A 12,761-nucleotide genomic window follows, 5' to 3' on the forward strand; every position below is an offset into this window, starting at 1 on the left:
CTGGCAGCACTCATGTGTCTATTTTTTAAAGCCAACCTCTGGATATGACGCCGAACACGTGGACTCAACTTCTTTGGTCGACCCTGGCGAAGCCTGTTCCGAGTGGAACCTGTCCTGGAAAACCGCTGTATGACCTTGGCCACCATGCTGTAGCTCAGTTTCAGGGTGTTGGCAATCTTCTTATAGCCCAGGCCATCTTTGTGGACAGCAACAATTCTATTTCTCACATCCTCAGAGAGTTCTTTGCCATGAGGTGCCATGTTGAATATCCAGTGGCCAGTATGAGAGAATTGTACCCAAAACACCAAATTTAACAGCCCTGCTCCCCATTTACACCTGGGACCTTGACACATGACACCAGGGAGGGACAGCGACACATTTGGGCACAATTTGGACATGTTCACTGTGGGGTGTACTCACTTATGTTGCCAGCTATTTAGACATTAATGGCTGTGTGTTGAGTTATTTTCAGAAGACAGTAAATCTACACTGCTATACAAGTTGTACACTGACTACTCTAAGTTATATCCAAGTGTTAGTTCTATAGTGTTGTCCCATGTAAAGATATAATAAAATATTTGCAGAAATGTGAGGGGTGTACTCACTTTTGTGATACACTGTATATATATATATATATATAGAGAGAGAGAGAGAGAGAGAGAGAGAGAGGGGGGGGGGGGGGGGGATGTTCGTGACATCACATGTTTCGCGAATTTTGGTTTGTAATCCGAAATTTGTTCAAACGTTAAATTGAAAAAGAAATATCTATTGGTTATTTTGTATCATTGTACTTTATGCAGACTCAAACAAAAGGATATAGGGCTTTAAACAGAGAGAGGGACAGAGAGGGCATGCCATTTCATCATATCAACTGATGTCTTCCATCAGACATCTCAAAGGGTTTGTTTGAATGTGAGGTGCAGCGATAAGAGCCTGAGATTCAGTATCTGCAGTGGGACACAATAGCTCTTGTGAACTCCTCAGAGCTGCCAACAGCTCTACAATCTATACTGTTAAATTTACTGTTATCTGCTATCACTTCCCTGTCCTCACCACTCATCTGATTACATTGATGGTATTACTCTCTAATTATAATATTTTTAGAACTGTGCACAATGTACATCCACAGATGGGCCATGATAAAATATACTGCATGTCAGGTTAGGTAAGCCTATGTATGGGAAACAACCTTTGGGTTCATTCATTTATTCACTTAATTCAGGTTAGGGTATTTACTTAAACCTAGGGCTAATTTAGAGCAAACAGTCTAACATAATGCATATTTTAAGGAATTGGAAGAAACTGGAGCGACTTAAAAAAATTCACACAGACACAGGGTGAACAAGCCCCATGAATAATTTCAGTCTCATACAGGTCCTCATGTTGCTGTGTGGCCCCAATCCACTAGCTGTGCCACCCAATTCTCGAACCAATGATTATATCTCACTGAAATCATGTAGTAATTTGTGTAAGAAATGTGGAACTTAAAATACACCATATGGCCATAAGTATATGGAGACATAACCACGAGTTTGTCCGACATCCCACTTTAAAACCATGAGTATTGAGTAAAAGGCAATAACCATGAAACTTTGGCTAACCATAAAAGTAAATCGTGGCTTTTACACTGTAATGTAATTAGCAGTTATTATATTAATAACCACTTATGTACACTGATCAGCCATAACATTAAAACCACCTCCTTGTTTCTACACTAACTGTCCATTTGATCAGCTCCACTTACCATAAAGAAGCACTTTGTAGTTCTACAATTACTGACTGTAGTCCATCTGTTTCTCTGCATGCTTTGTTAGCCCCCTTTCACCCTGTTCTTCAATGGTCAGGACCCTCCCAGGACCACTACAGAGCAGGTATTATTTGGGTGGTGGATCATTCTCAGCACAGCAGTGACACTGACATGGTGGTGGTGTGTTAGTGTGTGTTGTGCTGGTATGATTGGATAAGAGTTTTAAAACGCCTCACTGTCACTGCTGGACTGAGAATAGTCCACCAACCACAAAAATATACAGCCAACAGCACCCCGTGGGCAGCGCCTATAACCACTGATAAAGGTCTAGAAGATGACCAATTCAAACAGCAGCAATAGATGAGCGATCGTCTCTGACTTTACATCTACAAGATGGACCAACTAGGTAGGAGTGTCTAATAGAGTGGACAGTGAGTGGATACGTTATTAAAAAACTCCATTAGCGCTGCTGTGTCTGATCCACTCATACCAGCACAACACACACTAACACACCATCACCATGTCAGTGTCACTGCAGTGATAAGAATCACCCACCACCTAAATAATACCTGCTCTGTAGTGGTCCTGTGGGGCTCCTGACCATTGAAGAACAGGGTGAAAGCAGGCTAAAACAGTATGTAGAGAAATAGATGGACTACAGTCAGTAATTGTAGAACAAAGTGCTTCTATATGGTAAGTGGAGCTGATAAAATGGACAGTGAGTGTAGAAACAAGGAGGTGGTTTTAATGTTATGGCTGATCAGTGTATATACCACCATATTTATCTATTACATTATTATTCTTTTATATCGTTTGTTGTCACCTGCTACTTATCCAGTTTGACTGTATGTTGTTTGTAGTTACATGTTTCTGTTACAAGGAGAACCTCTTGTATGCTCACACCATTACTAAATAAATAAAATTAGATTGTGGTAAAAGTTGTTAAAGTATGTTAGTTGTTGTTTTATGAACATGTGAAATGTTACATACATAACTTAGGCTCTACCTAATTCACGGCAGTGAATGAATCCCGGACCGTAAAATGAGCCGTTTCCCATGTGATGTGCAATTTGCTGTTTAATTCAAAATTTAAGATTTGTGTTTAGCAATTTAGCATTTGTTTAACATCATTTGCGTATAATATATGAGGCACAATATGCAATATGAGGCGGTCCTAGTAATCATACAGCAATTAAGGTAGTATAAAACTTTTCTGTGGTGTAGTGTGCTGACGATGTTTGATGTACAGCGGGGAAAATAAGTATTGAACGCATCAACATACAAAGAAATCTAAACAAATAAGTCCATAAATTATGTGTAATAAAATGGAATGACACAGGGAAAAAGTATTGAACACATGAAGAAAAGGAGGTGCAAAAAGGCATGGAAAGCCAAAACACCAGCTGAAATCTGTCAGTATTTAGAAAGCAATCCTGCCCCTATCAGTGCAAATTAATATCAGCTGGTTTAGTCCTAATTGATGGCCTATTAAAAGGTTTCTCATTACCAAGGTGTCACTCAAGAAGCATCTTGTGATGGGTAAAAGCAAAGAGCAAAATATACTGATGGTATTGGTTACAGACGTATTTCTAAACTTCTGAATGTTCCAGTGAGCACCGATTTCTGACAGAGCCAAGGACCACCCACGGAGAGCTTCAGAAAGACCTGGAATTAGCAGGTGCAGTTGTTTAGAAGAAAACAATAAGTACAATGCACTCAACCGCCATGGCCTCTATGCACACTCACCGCGCAAGACTCCATTGCTGAAGAAAAAGCATGTTAAAGCTTGTTTAAAGTTTACTGCACAACATTTGGACAAGCCTATAAAATACTGGGAGAATATAGTCTGGTCAGATGAGACCAAAATTTAACTCTTTGGATGTCATAGCACACACCATGTTTGAATGAGAAATGGCACTGCACATCACCCCAAAAACACCATACCAACAGTGAAGTTTGGAGGTGGGAACATCATGGTGTGGGGCTGTTTCTCAGCATATGGTACTGGCAGACTTTATATAATTGAAGAAAGGATGAATGGAGAAATGTACCGAGACATTCTTGATAAGAATCTGCTGCCATCTACCAGAATGCTGAAGATGAAACGAGGGTGGACATTTCAGCAAGACAATGATCCCAAACACACAGCCAAGGAAACTCTCAAGTGGTTTCAGAGAAAGAAAATAAAGCTGCTAGAATGGCCCAGTCAATCACCTGACTTGAATCCAATTGAAAATCTATGGAAAGAACTGAAGATCAGAGTTCATAGAAGAGGCCCCCAGAACCTTCAAGATTTGAAGACAGTTTGTGTGGAAGAATGGGCCAAAATCACAGCTGAACAATGTTGACTGAGAAAAATGTTGATGCGTTCAATACTTATTTTCCAAGCTGTATGAGTTTATGTACTGAGTGCATTTTGTCGCTTTGGGAATTCCATAATCAATGTGCTTCTCTACACACCTCCAAAGAACAAGACCGTAACGTATTATGCTTCTGATAATTCGTCTAAGACGCTTGGTTACACTAGCAATCGGTTACACAAAATGTCTAAGATGTCAAAGTCTAAAGCAGCTAAAACACTACTCAGGTAAGTGTTAGAAAACTCCCATGTGGACGTGGGGGGGGACGTTTGGGGGGGGAGGGGGTTGAAAACACAGACATCAATCAATTTATGTATGTTGTTTAATGACTGCCTTGAAATGTGGCACTTTTCTTTAAAAATCCATGAAAAATGTGATTTTTTAAAAATGAGGTCTGTGAAATTAAGCACATTTTCCCATGAATTTAGTAGGGCCCTATACATAATGATATACATAATATGTTTTCTATTGCAAACAGCTATCTGTAAATTGTACATTGAAATGTTAGCTAATCAATATACAACTGTTTAAACAAATTCTTAATCAATAATATTGCCCACTTCATTCGGAACACCAGTAACCTGCTAATTTATGTAATTATACAGTTACTTATTGACTGGTCAGGAGCTACAGTTCATAGTCAGAGTGATAGTCAGGCAAATGAGGAACTTTATGCTAGTTTATTTCCCTTGTCTTACCTACTCATTTACCAGTTTTTTTTTTTTCCTGATGTGTCCACATGCCGTCGATTGGGGTTTCCCCATGTGTGAACACCTTATGTAAATTCAGTAAACACACTCACAGTTTCCTGGAACATAATAGTTGCATAATATAACATTTAATGATTTTGTGGGGTTGCTAAAGAAAAGGTGGGAAAAGGTAATATTCAACCTATCTAAAGTAACTAAAAAATATTTTTTTTCTGTCTGGTGTGTGGAAACATTATACAATATACTAAAACTTTATAATGTGATACAAATTAGTCATTTTTATGTACGGTAATTTAACTTGAATAGACAATCGTAATGATTTTATTCATTTATACTGGGATTAATCTAATAAGAATCTCTATTTTTTCTGTAAATGATTACTTTCTGTGTGTGGTTGTGCTGCCTGTTTTGAATAAAAAACATTTGCATTGCTCTGTTGTTAACATTCAAAACCCCTCTACTGCCATGTGTACTCACATTTGTATAGTGCAAGTAATTGAAAAACTACAGTTGATTACATTTTGCAGATATAATGTCATTTAAATGTCATCTTATTTCTTATTTATATTTTTTTCAATTTTTCTGTAAGTTTTATACTGCTCAAAACACTGCAACTTTTTAAACCCACAGTGTGAATTGCACATGCCAATGTTTACAATATTTACAATGTTTTCAGGTATAAATGTGTGTGTTAAGGAGAGGGTGAGCTGTGTGAATTGTCTTTATTGTATTTTTCGTGCACTGCAAGCATCTGTGTAACCAAAAACAAATTCCTTGTATGTGTGAGCATACTTGGCCAATAAAGCCTGATTCTGATTCTGATTAAAGCTTCAAAAGCAATGTATAAAGCACAAGGGCACATGCTTATATTGGAAAATGATCTTGCTTACACCATAGCAGAATGCTAATGATTAAGTACTTTTTATAACAAAGTAATTTCAAGCTTTAAAAGTACAGTGGTACTGTATAACTCAACGTCCCCTAAACTTGAAATCTTTGAAACTCTACGGCACTTCATCGAGCCCTTAAACTTAACGTCAACCTAAATGAGCATTTTTTAACCATTTGATGCACAAGCTAAGCAAACCTCTTTTAATGCACAACATGGGTCGAAAATGACCCATTTTCGTTTCCTATGTTATTTCATGTATTGCTGAGTATCTTTTAGGTATATATTTTGAAATCAATATATTTTACCATTTAATGATCCAAGTGTTTATTACACATGTTGTTTTTGATTGTCTTCAATCATTATTTACATTTTTATTTATTTACTTCATGAACAAAAAATAGGTTTTGTATTACTACATCAGCTTTACATACATGGGTCGAAAATGACCCGTCTGCAAGTGTGATTAAAAAAAAATGAAAACACACTGTAATAATATATTTGTTAAAATTAACACTGATATTGAACTGTAGTGAAGAGTGGTGAATGTGACTGATGGACACTTGAGCCCCTGTGCTCTGAGGAACTGTGTGTGCCACGCCCACCTCCACAAGAGCACGCTCAGTCCTGAGCCAACGCCCCTTTTGTCATTGGTCCTCTTCCACTAATTAGCTCCAGCTCCCCTATTTAAGAGAAGAGCTGGAGAACAGACGTTGGAGATTACTTTCCTGGTAACTTGATCTGTTGGGCTTAGTTCTGATCTGTTACTAGCTCCCTGATCTGTTACTAGCTCCCTGATCTGTTACTAGCTCCCTGATCTGTTACTAGCTCCCTGATCTGTTACTAGCTCCCTGATCTGTTACTAGCTCCCTGATCTGTTACTAGCTCCCTGATCTGTTACTAGCTCCCTGATTAGTAGCGCTTTTATAGCTTTTCTCTGTCTGTCGGTTTACCTTGTTTTGGTTTGTTTGTTTTGTTAGCCTGTTTAACTTGTTAACCTGTTTAGCTCATTAGCCTGTTTAGTCTGTTTATTCTGTTTAGTCCTGTTTAGCCTCTGTCTCTATTAGTTTCCCTTAGCTTTTTGTTTGTTTGACCTCTGTGTGTTAGCTCTGTGTGTTAGCCTTTGTTCATTAGCTTTAGTTCTGTTTAGTCTTTGTAGCTCTGTTTAGCTTTTGTAGCCTTGTCTAGTCCAGTCTAGTTCCTGTTTAGCTTAGCTTAGGGTCTAGGTTTCTGTTTTGTGTTAGCGCTTAGCTTAGGTATTGTGTTTGTTTGTCTTGTTTTGTGTTTTGTCTTTATCAATAAACCTTTTTGGTTATTATACAGCTCTGCAAGTGTGTCCGCCCCTCCTGTCCATCTTAGCCCACCTGGCGTTACAGTAAAATTGATGAGATCATATAGATACAGCACTAATTGGTGCACTGGAAACACCAGCTAGTGACTTTTTGGTAGCTGGGCAGATCTCATGTAATCAGGGTGTTACCAGTGAAGATAATGAAGGCATTGAGGGTGGCAGCATCCAACATATTGTACCAAAGCACTGCAGTGATACTGGTAAGTGGAGCTGATAAAATGGACAGTGAGTGTAGAAACAAGGAGGTGGTTTTAATGTTATGGCTGATCAGTGTATATACCACCATATTGTAAAGTATTTATCTATTATTTTATATTGTTTGTTGTCACCTGCTACTTATCCAGTTTGACTGTATGTTGTTTGTAGTTATGTTTCTGTTACAAGGAGAACCTCTTGTATGAATGCTCACACCATTACTAAATAAATAAAATTAGATTGTGGTAAAAGTTGTTAAAGGGAAATACATTTTTATTTACTTCATGAACAAAAAATATTTTTTGTATTACTACATCAGCTTTACATACATGGGTCGAAAATGACCCGTCTGCAAGTGTGATTAAAAAAAAATGAAATTATTACACACTAATAATATATTTGTTAAAATTAACACTGATATTGAACTGTAGTGAAGAGTGGTGAATATGACTGAACGTAAAACTGATGAGATAACATCACATGGATACAGCACTAATTGGTGCACTAGAAACACCAGCTAGTGACTTTTTGGTAGCTGGGCAGATCTCATGTAATCAGGGTGTTACCAGTGAAGATAATGAAAGCACCGAGGGTGGCAGCATCCAACATATGGTACCAGAGCACCATGGGCCACCTCCGTGTTCTCCGCTTACAAGGTGCGAACCATCTGATCCATTCTGTCCACCTTTTGTTTTGTTATAGTACTGGATGGATCAGATGGTTCGCACGTTGGAAGTGGAAAACACAGAAGGTATGGTACTGAACACTATTGACATCCACTGATTTGTCATCCCGATGGGTGCTCAAGAGGACAACAGCTTTTCTCTTCTTTCGCACATAGCTCTCCATGGTCATATTGTCATGGTGGCCTTGCACACTGGATTTTGCAGTGATTCCAGAAAGAGTTTCCGTAAAGTCGCATCCCAGCTCTTGTCTACCCATGCAAGCAGGGTCAAGCCAATAAAAGCCACACATTCTTCTTCGACAATACTTCTTTACTCTTTTCCTTTTGCTGCTGTTGCTCTTCAAAACTTCCTCAGTGACATTGTTACTGATTAATATATCTTTTGGTGAAACCGTTGTTGAACCAAATGCAGGTCCTGGGCAGCTCCTCAGGATGTTTTAGCTTCTTGTTCTGCCCTGAGTGAAGGATGCTAGCTCCAGTAAGACACATTTTACTCAAACTATTAGACTCTGAGTTTCCTCTTCAGAGGACTCAAATTAGTCTTCTGTGTCATTAAAGAAGTTGTCTTCATCTAGGTGAGATGGAATCACAGACACACCCTCAATTCCATCTTGGCCCTGTGGCACATAGTCTAGGTCACCAGCATCAGAGATTTCAGGACCAAAAATTCCCTCTGCATTTTCTTCAAGTAGCATGTCTGAGACCATTTTTGCTGTAAATCTGGAATGACTTGGACCAGCCATCATAACACTTTGAAAAAGGCTATTAAAAGCAAATAATATTTTTATATGCACATTAGTCAGTTATTCATGTATTTACTGTCTTAGCTAATAAAAGCTATCTAGAATAGAATATGTTAACAGCTAGCAAGCAAATAGTATTGGACACATTCAAGATTCAAGAGCCTAATCTTTGGTCATCTTTCAAAAGATCAGTAAAGATGTTTTTGACTACAAACACTTACAAATGTCAATAGTTCCTGTCAAATTCCATAGTAAATACATAAGGGTCAATTTTGACCCATGTTGTGCATTAGAAGGGTAGTGATACAAAAATGATTTTTATTAAAAAAGTAAAAAATATAAAACTGAAATAAGGATTTGTGATGATCAAAAACAAGTTCATTGAGGAATTCATGGAATCTTAAATGACGAAATTAATTTATTGAAAATAAAAACTTAGTCGTTCACTTTTGACCCAGGTTGTGCATCAAAGGGTTAAAAATACCGAAAAAGTTCAATAATTAATAATGTTTTGCTATCATTGCTAAATGAAAGTGCATGGTAAACAGATCAACCCAGATCAACCACACCACATAGCTTTAGAGCCAAAAAGTACCGTGTGTGGGTGTGTGTGTGTGTGTGTGTGTGTTGGAAAGCTTTGGAGACCTTTGGAGAGCAACATGGACTCATTTTACTCCAACTTCAATAACTCCAGATCAGAATTAGTTAAAAGCTGAAAAATTTGCTATAGTGATTGGTGTAAGATTGTAAACAACATTCTCCACAGGAATAAACTGTTGGTAATGGAATATATATGTATATATATACAGTGTATCACAAAAGTGAGTACACCCCTCACATTTCTGCAAATATTTCATTATATCTTTTCATGGGACAACACTATAGACATGAAACTTGGATATAACTTAGAGTAGTCAGTGTACAGCTTGTATAGCAGTGTAGATTTACTGTCTTCTGAAAATAACTCAACACACAGCCATTAATGTCTAAATGGCTGGCAACATAAGTGAGTACACCCCACAGTGAACATGTCCAAATTGTGCCCAAATGTGTCGTTGTCCCTCCCTGGTGTCATGTGTCAAGGTCCCAGGTGTAAATGGGGAGCAGGGCTGTTAAATTTGGTGTTTTGGGTACAATTCTCTCATACTGGCCACTGGATATTCAACATGGCACCTCATGGCAAAGAACTCTCTGGGGATGTGAGAAATAGAATTGTTGCTCTCCACAAAGATGGCCTGGGCTATAAGAAGATTGCTAACACCCTGAAACTGAGCTACAGCATGGTGGCCAAGGTCATACAGCGGTTTTCCAGGACAGGTTCCACTCGGAACAGGCTTCGCCAGGGTCGACCAAAGAAGTTGAGTCCACGTGTTCGGCGTCATATCCAGAGGTTGGCTTTAAAAAATAGACACATGAGTGCTGCCAGCATTGCTGCAGAGGTTGAAGACGTGGGAGGTCAGCCTGTCAGTGCTCAGACCATACGCCGCACACTGCATCAACTCGGTCTGCATGGTCGTCATCCCAGAAGGAAGCTGACGCACAAGAAAGCCCGCAAACAGTTTGCTGAAGACAAGCAGTCCAAGAACATGGATTACTGGAATGCCCTGTGGTCTGACGAGACCAAGATAAACTTGTTTGGCTCAGATGGTGTCCAGCATGTGTGGCGGCGCCCTGGTGAGAAGTACCAAGACAACTGTATCTTGCCTACAGTCAAGCATGGTGGTGGTAGCATCATGGTCTTGGGCTGCATGAGTGTTGCTGGCACTGGAGAGCTGCAGTTCATTGAGGGAAACATGAATTCCAACATGTACTGTGACATTCTGAAACAGAGCATGATCCCCTCCCTTCGAAAACTGGGCCTCATGGCAGTTTTCCAACAGGATAACGACCCCAAACACAACCTCCAAGATGACAACTGCCTTGCTGAGGAAGCTGAAGGTAAAAGTGATGGACTAAACCCAATTGAGCACCTGTGGCGCATCCTCAAGTGGAAGGTGGAGGAGTTCAAGGTGTCTAACATCCACCAGCTCCGTGATGTCATCATGGAGGAGTGGAAGAGGATTCCAGTAGCAACCTGTGCAGCTCTGGTGAATTCCATGCCCAGGAGGGTTAAGGCAGTGCTGGATAATAATGGTGGTCACACAAAATATTGACACTTTGGGCACAATTTGGACATGTTCACTGTGGGGTGTACTCACTTATGTTGCCAGCTATTTAGACATTAATGGCTGTGTGTTGAGTTATTTTCAGAAGACAGTAAATCTACACTGCTATACAAGTTGTACACTGACTACTCTAAGTTATATCCAAGTTTTATTTCTATAGTGTTAAAATATTTGCAGAAATGTGAGGGGTGTACTCACTTTTGTGATACACTGTATATATATATATACAGTATATATATATATATATATATATATATATATATATATATATATATATATATATATACACATATAATATTCATGTAATGTAATATATGCATTTCCACAGGACCATGGAACGCATTAACAGGTTTCCCATACATCCTAATGGAAAAAAAAACCTTGAAACTTAACGTCTTTTAAACTCAGCAACAACCCCCCAGAAACAACTGACATTGGGTTTCAAGGTACCACTGTACTGTTTAATTGATACGTAGCCAATTCATTCACAAGAGCATTTGTGAAGTCAGATGCTGATGTTGGATATAAGGGCCTGGCGGCGGTGTGTTAGTGTGTGTTGTGCTGGTATGAGTGGATCAGACACAGCAGTGCTGATGGAGTTTTTAAACATCTCACTGTCCCTGCTAAACTGAGAATAGTCCACCAACCAAAAGTATCCACCCAATACCGCCCCGTGGGCAGCATCCTGTGACCACTGATGAAGGTCTAGAAGATGACCAACTCAAACAGCAGCAATAGATGAGCGATCGTCTCTGACTTTACATCTACAAGGTGGACCAACCAGGTAGGAGTGTCTAATAGAGTGGACAGTGAGTGGACACGGAATGATCCAGTCATACCAGCACAACACACCACCACCATGTCATTGTCACTGCAGTGCGGAGAATCATACACCACCTAAATAACACCTGCTCTGTGGGGGTCCTGACCATTGAAGAACAGGGTGAAAGCAGGCTAAAAAAAGGTATGTAGAGAAATAGATGGACTACAGTCAATAATTGTAGAACTACAAAGTGCTTCTATATGGTAAGAGGAGCTAAACAAGGAGGTAGTTTTAATGTTATGGCTCATCCGTGTATATCCATAACTTAGCATACAAATGTTAAACAATAATTGTTTAATTTGGTTAAAAAAATAATGTAAAAATTATATTTCATGTGTGTGGTCTTCTGTTTATAAAGAAGATAGAAGATAAAAGAGCTTCCTCAATAATAGAATCACAAAAGAACTTCCTTTAAGCAGTACAGCTCACACAGCTACAACAGCTGCTGCACTCTCCTGCCCAGGCATGCTCCAGGAAGCAATCCAACGAGCAGGGGAGATTGATGCTTTGCTGGGCAGCAGCCATGTTCTAAAAGCTGTGTGCGCCACCATCGAGGAGGAGGATTACAGCAGCAGTGAAGAAGCAATCAGAGCACCCACTTGAGTGATTTGCTACCTCTGCAAGCAGACCAGCCATTTGTTGCATTCATTATGCTTATGCTAATGCTTGTGAAAGCTTCCACTCATCTGAGAAGGCTTTCTACAAGGTTTTGGAGTGTGTCTGTGGGATTTTTTGCCAATTCATCCACAACAGCATTTGTGAAGTCAGATGCTGATGTTGGATGATAGGGCCTGGCTTGCAATTTCCATTCTAGTTCTCCCCAAATGTGTATGATGGGGTTGAGGTCAGGGCTCCGAGCAGGCCATTCAAATTCTTCCACACCAAACTCACCCAACCATGTCTATATGGATCTTGTTTTGTGCACTGGGGTACTGTCATGTTGTAGTGATGAGTGGTAGCTCAGTGGTGAAGTTACTGTACTAAATTGCTGCCACTAAATTGCTACTGTTTCTCAGAGTTTCTTCTTCAAGAGACCAGAAGAATCCTGGTATTGACCTGCCTAAGCATCTGGCAGCTTTATTGGGACCCTTCT

This window comes from Trichomycterus rosablanca, chromosome 1 (assembly GCF_030014385.1).
Source record: "Trichomycterus rosablanca isolate fTriRos1 chromosome 1, fTriRos1.hap1, whole genome shotgun sequence".
Lineage (NCBI taxonomy): Eukaryota > Metazoa > Chordata > Actinopteri > Siluriformes > Trichomycteridae > Trichomycterus > Trichomycterus rosablanca.